The sequence below is a fragment of the Halictus rubicundus genome, chromosome 2 (assembly GCF_050948215.1).
Source record: "Halictus rubicundus isolate RS-2024b chromosome 2, iyHalRubi1_principal, whole genome shotgun sequence".
Lineage (NCBI taxonomy): Eukaryota > Metazoa > Arthropoda > Insecta > Hymenoptera > Halictidae > Halictus > Halictus rubicundus.
The window spans coordinates 24457608-24472282 of record NC_135150.1 but is presented as its reverse complement, the minus strand read 5'-3'; the positions used below and the strand labels follow the sequence as shown (position 1 = coordinate 24472282).

At 45.6% G+C, this 14675-nt stretch overlaps 1 long non-coding RNA gene across 1 annotated transcript in view; it reads left to right on the top strand.

Moving 5' to 3' along the window:
- The window catches only part of LOC143365731 (uncharacterized), a 235310-nt gene that overhangs the window by 42805 nt on the left and 177830 nt on the right, over positions 1-14675 (top strand). Inside the window, exon 2 of the long non-coding RNA XR_013084586.1 lies at positions 6032-6094. This is a non-coding gene — a long non-coding RNA (uncharacterized LOC143365731). The remainder of the gene's footprint in view (positions 1-6031; positions 6095-14675) is intronic.

The window sequence follows — 14675 nt, the reverse complement described above, 5'->3', positions numbered from 1 at the left end:
TAAAATGGCGGCGTCCGTACCTTCCGAGGATCATATTCGTCATTGCATACTTTTTCATTTCCTTGCAGGATTTAATGCAAAGGTAACAACAAAGAAAATTTGCGATGTTTATGGAGATGTATTGAAGGTCAACAAGTGTCAACGTTGGTTCAGAAGGTTTGCCGCTGGTGATTATGATCTCTCCGACAGGCCTCGAAGTGGACGACCAGTTGAATTTGTTAATGACACCCTAAAATCAGAAACCCGAAAAATTCCATAAAATCAAAGTAAATTATTGAATGAAATAAAAACTGCAAAAAATTAAATGTATGATACTGAGTAATCCTCCAACTTTCTTGCATGTTACAGATCCTAATCAAGTTCGGTACAATGAATATATCAACGTAAAAATTCATTTTAAAACCTGCACAAATAATTCCGTCAGCCACATATGGGTGACGTGGCATTCAACGCGTTAAGAAATAAAAACTTGAATTTACTATAAAGTTTGTCTCAGATTTCGAAATCATTGATTACTTATGGGTTCCCCTAATTATCCCCACCACCGCGGAGTATATCCGTGACATGCCTCGGGCGCCACGGAGTGTAAACATAACACAGCTAGGGTACGTCTCCTGGACGATACATGACGCTGGCAAGACCGGTGCTGTTGACATTTATCGAGAATTCGCTGTACCGTGCGCAATCACCGGGCCATCGCGCCGTTAAACACGGCCGTAGAATAATCCACCGTGGTTCGTTTAAGGGGAACCAATCGCGCAAAAGAGCCAGCGGCGGTTCCGCGCGGAATCAAAGGAGATTCTGATCCGGGGGAAAATTGAGAAAAAATATCTTGGTCGTCTCGACGCTCGAGTCCGTTCCGTTTCCGTTATTTCCGGCGAACGAAGAAGGGTGGGTGGACCGTGCGAGGAAAGGACGGCGAAGGGACGCGGGGGGTGAACCAGCAAGACCGAGGTAATAGGGTTAGCCACTCGGTATTACGAATGTAATTTATTTTACTTCAGCCGCGATCCTTATCACAACGTCGGGCTTATTTAAACGGCCGAGGGGCCAATAAAAAGGAAAGAAGGAAATCGTGGGAGCTCCGGCCACGTTCGCTCGATTGAAACTCCGAGGGGCCGGCCCCTCCTGGACGTGCTCTCCGAGCAGAACCACCCCTCCCCCTCTCTCCCGCGCCGCAACCCCGGAGACCATGGTCGTTGTTGTTTGTTTAACGCACGCGACCGAATGTCAACCGATCGAACGCGGCCCCCGCGCTGCGATCGTGACTCTCTCGCCGGTTGATCGCCGTCTAATTGTAGCCCGGCCGGCCTCGATCGTAATAACTGCCTTGATTAGTCACCAGCCTCGCTCCATCTCGGCCTGACAATAATCACCCCGTAACTATCCTCCAATTATATCGCCAAGCTGTTACCGTCTCTCTGGTCAACCGCCGATGATAAACGAGCTGTCTTATGGGCAGTTCGGTATTGAACAGAGACCGGCCGATCACTGGTTAGTTGTATCAAAGTTTTAGGTCCGAAAATGGTAATATGGAGATTCGATTATTTCATTTTTCATTTTCATGTTGAGTGTACTTTGATTTCGTTGTACTTTTAGTTGTTAATGTTAATTCATTTTGATGTTGTACTATGTTATTGAGTACCACATTCTGTAGGACTTTTCGAGAATGGTTGAAAAGTTGTGGTAGAGGACTGGGGTCCAAGAATGTGGGTCCAAGGTGAAGGGAAAAAGTTACTCTCTCTCTCTCTGTCAGTACTGGGTTAGTCACGTGACATTGCGACGCAAGCACGACAGAGACGGAACGCGTCACGTGACTGGGCCGTGGCAGAAGCGTGGGGGGGGGGGGCGAGAAGGGTAAGGGGAAATAGAAGGTAGAGGGGGAAATTAGAGTGGGGGAACAAGTCTTGATCTGGCGACTACGGTCCGAGGTTCCGGAGGTCCCCTCTCTTCAGATCCTACCCTCCATCTATAGATCCCCTCCACTTCTTTTCAGATGTCCCCTCCCTTCCCTAGATCAGTCGCTCCTGACCTCCCCTAATCCTTTCCTCCCTTCTATGTACCCAGTATAATTTTCCTAGATCCCCCCACCCTTCTCTAGTTTCTTCCCCATTTCCCCAGACCGTCCCTCGCCTTCCTAAACCTTTAATTAGTCAGGTTTATGGGAAGCTGCTAAGGATTGTATTCTCCAGGGTACGTGGAGGGGGAAAAGGGATTATGACTAGAAAATGGAGAACGACAGTTTTCCGATTGCGGAATTTTCAAAGCTTAGGCGCGGGAAGTTTTGCGAGGTCCACCGTCGGTTCGGGAACTTCGGCGAAAGTTGTCTCATGAATTCGACTGGTTCAATTTCGCGGCCCGGAGGGGGTGAGCCGACGCGAGGTTGGCTCTTAATATTCCACGCCCTCGGAAGCCGTTTCTACGAGTATTGAACAACGGAGAGACTCCGTCTAACGCCTGTACACACTCGAACAATTCGTGTATCTATTTTATTATCCCCCGGGAAGCTTCGCTCCCTCGTCTCGCGTAGCAATCGCGAATACTTGTTGCTGCATCAGCGGGCTGCGCGGAAGATTCACGGATCAAGAGGCGCGAAATTCAAACAGCGAGAAACAAAGCGCACGGTTATCCCATCGCCAAACGTTGAACACCTTTGCCGATTTAATTTATGCGAGAGTCAATGTTGACTAGTTTGCTCGTCTTCAATTTCCGGTGAAAATACTTGACACAGCTCGTTCTTATGGCAAGTACTATTACTGAAAGAACAGAACTATTGCGCATTAATGCGTATACACTAGACTGCGGATTTTATGCATTTATGATAGAAATGGATACGCTGAATTTAAAGCAGCGGCCATATTGAAACGACATATTGATTTAAGGACCTCAGCGTATTAGCTTCGGTTTAATAAGATAATTACAGGAAGACAACATTTTTTATTTGCCTCCTGTGTCTTGCAATGAATGGAAACATTTCTTATTTTGCATAAAGATACAGCAGTCTAGTATTCACGTAGGAAATATTTGTAAATTTTTTCTGAAGTTCTACTATCGGTTCTACTATCGGTTCTTCTTGCACATAATTGTGAAAAATAACGCCAGTCCTTCAAGACGTGTTCAATTTTATTGGTTAAATAAGTAAATATCTACAAAATGCTTGACACTCTTGCTCTACATCTTAGAAAATCAGTTAACTAATGACACTTGGTAAGTTTGTCTTAAGGCAAATTCAATTTAATGTCGATAGTAAAGTCTTTGAGTTTAATGAGAATTGTATTTTATTATTATTGTCCGAAACGACGGATTTAAAAAAATCTCAGCTAGTTCTCCCGACATTCTTCGGAGGTTCCGCGAGAAATTCCGCGCCGGTGTCCGCGTTAAACATTTAATTGCGGAAAATACAAACGAGATTAACAATTACGCGACGCAAGGTGTGAAAGTAATTGGATGCATATTGCATCGTTAGCGCGTGCCGGTGTCTCGTTAAAATTTTTTGTAGCAGTTAAAAAAGAATGCGCCGAACGCTAAAATAAACCGCAGCCACGGTGATTTTCGCGGCGATGTGAAAAGAAAAAAGAAGAGAGAGAGAGAGAGAGAGCAGGGCAGAAAAAAAGAGCTGGTCGATGTCCTGGCAACGGTCCACGGACGCAATTAAATAAATCCCATTATACCGAAAAGTAACCCCCACCCAAAAGCGAACGCAACGACGCCCGGATAATCCTACTAATTGCGTGCCGATCGGGGAAAATGGCAACGGATGAACGCCGTGCGTTACGATTAATCGTTCTTAATCTGTCCGGTACTTTCTGATATTTAGGACTCGGCCGTAGAACCTTAACGTCGGATAAAAGACTATAATCGCGGCAGTATTAACGTTATCTCCTGCCCAGCTAATTTTCGAAGCGAAGAAAAAGCTCCCTGAATTATCCCTCTGCTTCTGTTTCTGTAGTCTCTGTTCTACTATTTATTTACTTTAATGGTATTTCCTCTAATTACGCTTCCATCGTTTGCTGCGACTGTAGCAGCTCTGTAAAATTCAAGCAATCCATTCGATTGAACAAAAATTCACAAGTTCAAATTACGATTACCTGTCGTTACTTTCTCAATTTTAACAACCACTGTTACACCGTACGACATAAAACGCAAATTAATTTCGGAAGTAAAAAGTCTCTTAGCTATGACTGGAAAGTTTATGAATTCTGAACTCCCGTAACTTTGCTTAAAAAAATCGTACGAGGCTCTTCCTGGTCTCATTTTAAAGACTGTACATTCACACTTACGAAACCATTTTGTTCAAAGTAAGGACCTTCATTTAATATTAAACTGAATCGCAAACTCGCTTCTTTCCCTCAAGACTTTGCAAGTTTACCAATTTTTCCCCGTTTAAAATGCCGCGGCGAAAAAGTTGGTCTACGATTTTTCCTCGAATTTCGCGGAGCAATTTGCAGAAGCGCGATGAACACGATTTAGGTTTCGAATGTGTTGGCGATAACGGACAGCTATGATTTCACTCGAAGGTGCTCGGAGCCAGACAAAATAGTCCCACAATTAGGAAACTACGTTTAATAATACCGCGCTCGAAACTTTCCCCGAAATTGTTGCTTTGAAAACTCGAGTTCGGGTTGCCGTGCACGCTTTATCCTCGGCGAAGCTCGGCGCGGAGGGTGAACAGAAAACACTGTGTAAACGATTACGATTTGAACAGGAGATATCACGCACTCGGAACACATTTTCGCAAGCGTTCCCGAGAGCAAGCGGCGGCATTTCCGCGCGAGAAACTCGCCGAGGCGGAACTGCGCCGCGCGCGCGACACAAAAGCCGCCGCTATTGATCACGGGCCGTACCGAGCAAAAAGAGTGTCATTTAAAAAATAAATATGAAACACAACGGAACAGTCGAAACGACAGAGCCCGGGAGCCGCTACAAAGCACGTTGCCTCGTTATTCCTTTTTCCTTATCCGCGCGTACACAGGGCCCAGGTACAAACGTGACCGATAACGAAGTCGGGGTCAGATCGATATCGCGAAACCGGTGCACGGGGGTGGCTGCTCGAATTTACCATTCTTTCATCGACTGTGCTGGACGAGATATTGAGAGGGGGGTCGAAGGAAACGGAGGGTTGCAAGGCCCCTGAGGGAAGGGGTGGCTACCTGCCGGAAACTTGGAAATCCTTTTATTTGCTCCCTTCGGTGCCGGTGGCGAACGTGCCGGTCGAAGGGGCGGCTTTGAGGGTTGCTTCGAGGGCTCACACTCACCCCCCAGGCTAGATGACGAGAAATCAGGCCTTCAGAACTGTTATAGTATCGATCTTGTTAATTCGGTTACGGGGAACCCTGTTTCCTAATAAGTCTTCTGAAGGGCGGAAATTTAATAGAATCATCCCCTAAATAATATCGTCTTTTATCTTCAGAGCTACATTGGCTAGAACTTCTCAGCTGAATTTCTTTAACCACTAATGGTTGTAAATCCTAATTTAAATCATCCCTTAAGTCGTCTTCCATCTTCCTTCAACTTCTGTTCATTCTAATTTACTCATTATAATAAAACTGACGGTTCGGTCAGAAGAAGGGTATGTAAAAGAGGGTGCAGAAGGGGGTGGTACCGCTTGCCCTATACATATCAAATTGTGCACGCAGCGATTGAAATAAAATCGTACGAAGAACTAATAAAGACTCATAAAAAACAACAGGAACGGCAAGGGGTGGAAACGGGGTGGTATCGCGCTCCTTTTAACGAGCCGGTCGCCGAAGTTCTTTTTGCCGCCATTAACTTGGTGCTCGGGACACGGATTCATGTAAAATTCATCGGCGGTTTCCGTCGGGTTAGGGGAGCGAACTTTTATGAAATTTACCCTTTCGCCGCGGGATCCTACGGGATTCTAATGCGTCCAGGAGATCCGAGCTTCTCGAGTCTGTTATTCCCTCCGGAGAGATCCAATCCCCTTGATACACGATACGCAGGACACCGAGCACGCGCGTGCAACGAAATCGTCGATCCTGATCCAGGTTTTCTCTCTTCTTCTCTTTTCCAGACTGAATGGCCTGAGCTTTCAACGGAAGGTCGCGAACGCCGGCCACCGCGATGGGGTGAAAAGGTGAGTAGACTCCGAGCTTCGAATTCGAACCGGACAAGTGTTCAGCACGGGTTTTACACGGTCGAGCGGGCTGTCGAAACTTCGTTCCCGCAGTTTGTTTCATGGGGGGAGCGTATGGGAATTCGAGACGGGCCAGCCGGCCCCTTTGTTGCCCTTCGGGAGCTTAGTTAGGACGCTGGCTAGCTTACCGGTGGGGTTCTGTCGAAAATGTGCTTTCGAAATATTTTCGTGGAGGGTGATCAAAGATAATCCGGAAGTCTGGAGATTTGTACTTCCCATTTGTTTGATATAAAGCCGACGGCGTTCATGGTTTTACTAATCCGCTAAAATGCTGCATTTAACGAGCAGTTGAAGACATCGCGCGTCTCGATCTTCAATACATTTTCTTTTCAGGCGTGCGACTGTTCAGCCTGATGTGCAAGTAAGATGAATCGCGCAATTACCAGGCCCCTTTTGTCCGGCTCTCTGTTTTCGCACAGCGAGATATTCTATTATGCAGATCCCGTGCTCGGCGGGCCGGTTTAAAGGTGGACGTGCCCTGTCGAGGCACTTGTTGCCGGTGAAATTTTTACCGGCTAAGTGTCACTTAGCAGTCGGCCGGGCCCGCTTAAAATCGGCGGAAAAGTTCATCGGAGCCGACGGGCCGTGGGTTTTCCCCGGGAAACGTCGGTTTTCCTTTCTCCGGGGGCTGACGGCGCCCGGCGCCTTCGAGTCTCGTGAATAATAAATCCCGTCGACGAAGATCAGTCTCGGCCGGGTGGAATAACGCCAGGCCATTCGGACCGGAAGCCGACGCGACGGGAGAATCGCCGGAGTTACGGCTCTCTTTCCCCGTCGGCAAAGAGGATCCTCTGGACAGCAGCGGCCCGGGAACTTTTCATCGTTCCGTGCTACGGGAACCCGCGTTATTGCAAACTCTTGTCGGGGTTCTAGCAGCTAACCGCGAGTTACCAGCAATAACTGTCCCCTTCTCCCTCTCCCTCTCTCTCTCTCTGCCTCTGTCTCTCTGGTCGTCGGATGGCCAGGAGACCCCAACGGCACAGCCTCAGACATTCATATCGCTCGTTTCGAGAACCGCTCGACTGTCCCGGACGGATCCCGTTCGCTCGAGGGCTCTGTAAACAGCGCGATGGGAACGAAACTGTCCGGCCCTCCCCACGGGGCCAGCCAAGATCAAGGAGTTATCGCGGAGCGGCCACACGAGATCAACGGAAAAGATAACACGGTACGGTGAATTAACAAAGCTCCTGGGAAAAGGGATCAAAGACCCCCCCGACGACGACGACAAGTGTTTGCGGATCGACAAACGGCTCGGGCAACCCCCCGATGACGACCTGCGAGAGCACTAACGCGGTTTGTTTTACCCGTGACTCATGATTAGACTGTCGACGTCTATGGCTTCATGCTTGATGGGCCACCGGACTGCTAATGAGGCGTGAGAATGCTGGTTCTTCATTAGAATGTTGCACGGGAGATGTTCGAGCTTGTGGGGCTACTTCGCGAAGCTCTTTAGTAAAGCTACCGTTGGAAATGTAACGTTACAATGTTTTGTTTGACGAGGTGTGTAACGATACTGGTGATGTACTAAGCTTGTTATGCTCTTATATGTTCGATTTTATAGGGATAATTTTGTGGAGATTTTTGGTCATGAAATCGTTGAGGTAGAAAATTAGAACATTTTATTTGACGAATTAAGTGAAAATACTTTTGATGTGCTAGGGCTGATACGTTCCAAAATATTCGATTTTCTGAGGACAGTTTTACGAAGCTTTTTGGTCATGAAATTGTCGAGGTACAAAATTAGAACATTTTATTTGACGAATTAAGTGAAACTACTCATGATGTACCATGGCTGTTACGTTCCTAAATTTCTGATTTTGTAGGGACAATTTTGTGGAACTTTTCGGTCACGAAATTGTTGAGGTAGAAAATTAGAAAATTTTATTTGTCGAATTAAGTGAAAATACTTATGATGTACTAGGGCTGTTACGTCCCAAATATTGGATTTTGTAGGAAAAATTTTGTAGAGCTTTTTAGTCATGAAATTGTCAAGATACAAAATTACAAAATTTTATTTGACGAATCAAGTAAAAATACTAATGATGTACCATGGCTGTTACGTTCCCAAATTATGAGTTTGTAGGGACAATTTTGTGGAACTTTTCGGTCACGAAATTGTTGAGGTAGAAAATTAGAACATTTTATTTGTCGAATTAAGTGAAAATACTCATGATGTACTAGGGCTGTTACGTTCCCAGATATTCGATTTTGTAGGGATAATTTTGTAGAGCTTTTATTCATGAAATTGTCGAGGTACAAAATTACAAAATTTTATTTCACGAATCAAGTGAAAATACTTATTATGTACTGATGTACTAGGGCTGTTACGTTCCCAAATTTTCGATTGTGTAGGGACAATTTTGTGGAACTTTTCGGTCACGAAATTGTTGAGGTAGAAAATTAGAACATTTTATTTGTCGAATGAGGAGAGAATGCTTGTGACGTTCAAAGGCTAGTTACGTATCAAACGTTCGACTGTAAGCTGCGAATACCCTGGCAAGTAACTTTTGACATATTTTGCAACTCTCGTGACACGTCTAAACGGCTCTGAGATAGCAGCCATCAAATTCAGCTCGCCAATTGCTTTCACAGACCGAAACAATGTACTTATAATTAATCTGCGGATCTTCATGCAAAATAAAAATTGTCTGCATCGATTACAAGAAATAGAAACTAAGTAGAACTTTATTTCTTCACTTGCTAATTTTAATAGACGACAAATAGTAATTCACCTACAATTTCAAATTTTATCTACTCAATTTTGTTACAAATCCACAAAAAGATCCGCAGTCTACTTATAATATTTTCCAGCAAGTGTGCACGCGTCTGCAAGTGGCTTTAGCAAAAATTGCCAGTGCGTTCGCATCTTTCACGACGATATTATAAATCGTTTCGGTTAAGAATATTCCTGAGGTACATAAAAGAGTAAGAACGCTTCGCTCGATGAGCCATATGAAAACATGAAAATCCACTTTTGGCATCGATTCGAAATGAGCAAAAGATCCACGCAGATCTCACCGATTCCCCGGTTCTCCTATCTCTCTCGGCTTCTCCGCAGACATCGTCTCCCAGGTCCACGACCAATTCCATAACCATTCTGCGGGTCCACCTCGCACTCCGACAATTACCGTTCTCGGAGCAGTCGTCCGTGGAAGTGGAGGAACAATAATTCGTCTCCGAAACGGCGCATCGAGGATCGGGCGTTCTCGCGTCCGCCAAACGGAGCATTCGTGTGTCCCCGAAGGGGTGGGTTGCTCTCGGCTTAGAATCCCACAATTTTCCCATCATCTAGGCAACTATCCGGATTGCGGGGGCGTGCGACTAGCTAGAGCATCTCCGGGAAATCGTCCGACTGATTAGCGCCGGGAATCATCGGCTTTGTTCTCCCTTCCTGTAAAAGACAACGAGCCAGCCATTAGGGGGTTGCAGGGTAGGGAAGAAGAGGTGATGGGGGTTGGTGAGAGGAATGCTGGGAATATCTGCGTGCCAAGAGAGAGGTAAGGCGGTTCTCGCGGTGCTCGAAGGGAGAGAGGCTCGAACAGAGACGATGTTTCGTTGGGGGTTGCTGAGGGGGTTTGTAAGGTTCGTTCGTCGAGTAATTAGCGACGCAGGCAGGGGGGGTGGTTTATTAGCGCGGAAAGCGGCGAACACTGCTCGGGTAAATATTCTCGCGCGACGCTGAGCTGAGCGGAGCCGAGCGGAGTCTTGCCGAGCTGAGATACGGGGGTGGTGTTTTGGGGTGGTTCAGGGGTGAGTTTCCGTCAGGTATCCAGCTACAAGCGCGAGTAATAATAGATGCGCGTCGTGTCGTGGATCCTGGTAACCGGCGTCGCTACCGATTCACCTCGCCGGAAGCAAAGGTCAATTATGGGTCCAGACGCTCGTAAAGGGACCGAGTTCATTTATCGCCGAGCGATAAGGCCGCCATTCGACCGCGCAATCTTCGTCGCCTCAACGACGAACGTTTCTCCTTAGAGCTGTTTTATTCCTGGCATTTTTGCGCCGATGTAATTGGCTCCTCGAGCGGGGGAGGTGCGGGGGTGGTAAAACGGTGTTCAGAGAATCAGCTTTATTAATTTTACTATTTCAATCGTTGAAGTGATCAGCGCTATTAGTAACAGTTGTTTGCTACTTGATAACGACACTCTCACCGTACGCTATAAGCTGGTTAATTTCAGAATTAATAAATTCATATTGGTAATTATTTACAAGGTGATTCTGCTTTCCGATTTCGAAATTGTATATAAGATACTAAGTATCTTAGTTTAGATATACGATTGAATTCAAATATGTTAGAGATATCGAAAATTTAAGTCACTCCATCCTATACATATAGTAGGCGGTCTCTTCTAGTATTTTAAATGTCCGCAAAAAACTATTATTTATATTGTTACGTCCCAGGTAGGACGGATTATGATTTTTAGGGGATAGGACGCAGCTTCGAACCTACCTGCATTCACCGGCTACGGTTCGGGAAATTGAGGATTGTTTAAATAACTTGTATTCTTATTTTCAAAAAACAAACAACAAAATTATTGATTTATTCAATAACTGGTGCTGAATCAGATATTTAAAGTTTGATTTTACAAATAGAAATTATATAGCTAGCGCATAAACTAGATAGCTTACAAATATTTCGCTTTATAAAAAAAAAATGTTAATTTTACCGAGTCGCTGATTTTCTGAATTGTTCGCAAGTCGAACTCGCCGTTTTTCTGAATCCCTCGCAAGTTGGGGCGCTGGTATTCCAATTCGCTCGCAACTCGGAGTCGCTGTGCTTTGTAGGGGGTCACTGGGCACTTAAAAAAAAAAAAAACAACACATCACCGCACTTTTAACCCGTGATTTTTTTAGGAACAGAACTGTTGCTATTTATGACACGACAAACATTCAAAACTTTATAGTGAAACGAACAACTTAATGAATTGACGTAGCGAATTGGTCTAAACAAAACTCTATAACGGAATGAATCCTTAAGGGATTGGTTCCCTTTGATATGACGGACAGTTCATTGTCTCACTAGGATGTTGACTTAAGAGTCTCTACCTTGTATTTGAATCCTCTAATTCTTTTCTAGCTAATGTGCGTCACTCTCACCACGAGGTCAGTGTCCCTTCTTGCAACTTAATATAACTGGACGCCCTTTCTGTTTATTCTCAGGGTGTAACCGATCTTTGTTGTGTCTCTCGCAGGAAGATAAATCGAAATTGTTTTGTGCGCCATCTAACTGACTTCCTAGAATTGTAACGCCTATCTTAATCCTAATTGTTTTCTTCTCCTCGCGTGACATTACTGGGCTTGAACAATAGTTCATAATAATTCATTGTCTGAAGTTTTATTCGTTTTATTCTTGAGCGGTCGAGCCACCGGACGTGACAATATAGAATTTTGGTTAATTTTGTGTTAGCCTCTGGGACGGTGGCACCAAATGTTTGTTTGGTTTCAGTACCCCGTAAACGCTGCAAAGATCGTTTATTTGTCCATTGCATTAGCTCCAGTTTCCGGGTATCTTTTTCCCGAAAAATCACGGAGAGCTCGATAAACGGTTCTCGGACCGCGAAAAAATCGACCGGGAGCCAATCGTCCTTATCCGGGCAGGGTGTTCTGACCCAGTTCTCGGATAAAACGCTTTCCGTCGATCGTCGGCCAGCTGATCTCGTCAAACAGGCGGGACAGTATCGGGGCCGAAAGTTTTCCGAGAGGGTTAAGCCCGAGTCAACAAGCTCGAACGAGGAGAGCGTCGACGGTGGTGGTCCATCGTCGAGCGTTTTTCATTCGAACGGGGATCGATAGACCCGTACGGGCGTGTAAATCACGGGTACGGGGGCATTTTCAAAGTTCGTCGTGTTCGACGGGACACGGGACGGTACGGTACGGTACGTGACGTGGCGTGGCGTGGCGTGCTTGTTGTCAAATTAATCGGCAAACTCATACGGTGGGTCGGCAAACCGGGATACGTCTAGTCGTGGAAACGTTCCCAGATTGTCCGTGGGCCACGAGCTGCCGATCGCAATGTTCTAAACCACTTAACCGCGGCCGCGGCGGCGGTTAGACGAGCATCGAAAACCTGGCCCCTAGCCTCGCCTAGCCAGCACACCGAAACTACCCCGAAACGCCGTTAAATCCCGGGGACTTCCGGAATTCGCGGTATCGCCCCCCGTTCATCCCCGAATTCGGGATTAGCAGACTCACGGATAGACACAATCCTCTGTTGCGCGCCCAACCACCCACGGATACACCCGGCTGCTCGCTATCCGCCACCGAAGAAGAACACTGTGTTTGTTCGGCTGCCAGGGAGTTCACTTAATCCACGCGAAAAGCGATACGCCCGCGGATAATTTCTGACTTATTACCGCCGCGACCCGATGCGACACGGAATTAGATAGATTAACTTCCGGTATAAGCTACCATAGTCTCCTTCCAATGCCCCACGGCCTCCTGCATTCTGTTTGCAGACGCGCGACCGTTGCTTCGCAACAATTGTTCGATCTTTGAATAACGACCGGCCGCGACTATGAGAAGCTTTTTTGAAACGTGTTCTCAATATCATTTCAGTAGTGAGCATTGACCCTTCTAATTTGGGGAAGATACTCAAAGCGATGTGTTCGACTGCAGGTGGGAGAAAATTTAAGGGGTGGCTCTCCAAGACAATGTAAGACGAAAATGAGGAGTAAAAAAATTGCAATTTCGGCTTCATTTTGTAGTTATTGTCAATTCAAAATCCGCCTGAAATGCGGCAACCCGACCAACTGAGGTTTACGTTGCTTACGTCATAACGGCGCGCGACCGTTGCTTCGCAACAATTGTTCGATCTTTGAATAAAGACCGGCCGCGACTATGAGAAGCTTTTTTGAAACATGTTCTCGATATCATTTCAGTAGTGAGCATTGACCCTTCTAATTTGGTGAAGATACTCAAAGCGATGTGTTCGACTGCAGGTGGGAGAAAATTTAAGGGGTGGCTCTCCAAGACAATGTAAGACGAAAATGAGGAGTAAAAAAATTGCGATTTCGGCTTCATTTTGTAGTCATTGTCAATTCAAAATCCGCCTGAAATGCGGCAACCCGACCAACAGAGGTTTACGTTGCTTACGTCATAACGGCGCGCGACGGTCACGTATCGAAGGGGCTCCTCGCTCGCACCTAATTGTTAGGCTTCGACGTCACACACTTTAGCCAATAATTCGTGTGGAATGACCCAATCGGATGGTTTCTGTCACTTGACACGCAACTGTCGCGCGCCTCTATGACGCACGCAACGTACACGGCTGTTGGCCGGGTTGCCGCATTTTAGGCGAATTTATAATTTATAATTCTCCCACCTGTACTCCAACACCCTGTATATTGACATATTGAATCTGTGCGGCGGTTATTTTTTAATATTCGAACACTTCTTAAGGGAGAACGAAATGGTCAAAAACAATTTTTTACTAGTCGACCGCGACCTTTAGTAATCCTCCTAACTGTGAGAATTGATAAATGATTTTCGGCACGGATGCACACGTTGTAAAACGTAACGTACGTTTGTGAAGTGTCAACATTTTTATCGGAGTTTTGGAATATTCGCGAGGAATTTTTCGGTCTCGCCTTTTCCTCGTTATAATATTTAAAAATAGGGCGTCCGAGGAACTTAGAAAATTTTCGAAGAATGCCGGAATCGATGGGACTTGGAATATCCCAGCGAAGTGTTTGAATGGAACTTTGAAATTATTCCGAGTTCCAGCCATTCCGTCGTTTTGCCCTCTCGCGCACCGCCATCGATTCCAATATCCTTCGAAAATTTTCCATACGCGCGAAACAACGAAAATTGATAAAACTCGAACATGTCTGCGACACTTGTAACTTCAAGAATCCCCGGGATCTTTCGAAAGGTTCTACCGCATAGCAAGCTGGGGCGGTAAGAACTTTGAATCATTTTAGAAGAAAGTCGATTTACATATTCTTGTATCTAAGAACGGAGAGAGATAGAGAGAGAGAGAGAGAGAGAGAGAGAGAGAGAGAGAGAGAGAGAGAGAGAGAGAGAGAGAGAGTAAGCCATAGGAGATTAGAAAATCTCGAGATCTCAGACTCCATTATACCGTGCGGGAGTTCGCCGAAGTTGCTTAAGCTTCGACACTTCTCTAATCTCTAAAGCATTCCCTTTAGCATTTTCTTTTCCTTTCTGAAACCGGATAGCTGGCACTTTAAACATTTAATTAAGGAGGAACTTCGGCGTCGGATCCTGGGAGGATGATAGCCTGCGAGACTTAAAAATTTCAAACACATGATGCACTTGTAAATTCATCAAGAGATGGAGTGCCGTCTTATGTATTCCATTGCTGGGGGCCAGTCTTAAATCCATAACTGTTTCACATCGCGAAACATTTTTATTACCAACATATTTCGTAAAAAGTATAACCAGAACACTTAAAAATGGTTTCTGAACCACTTGTTAAAATTACCAAATCTACACGCATCTTCTGCTATACACAAATTCAATTGGACTCGATCACAAAAATATTTCTGCCTCGTGAAATAACAAA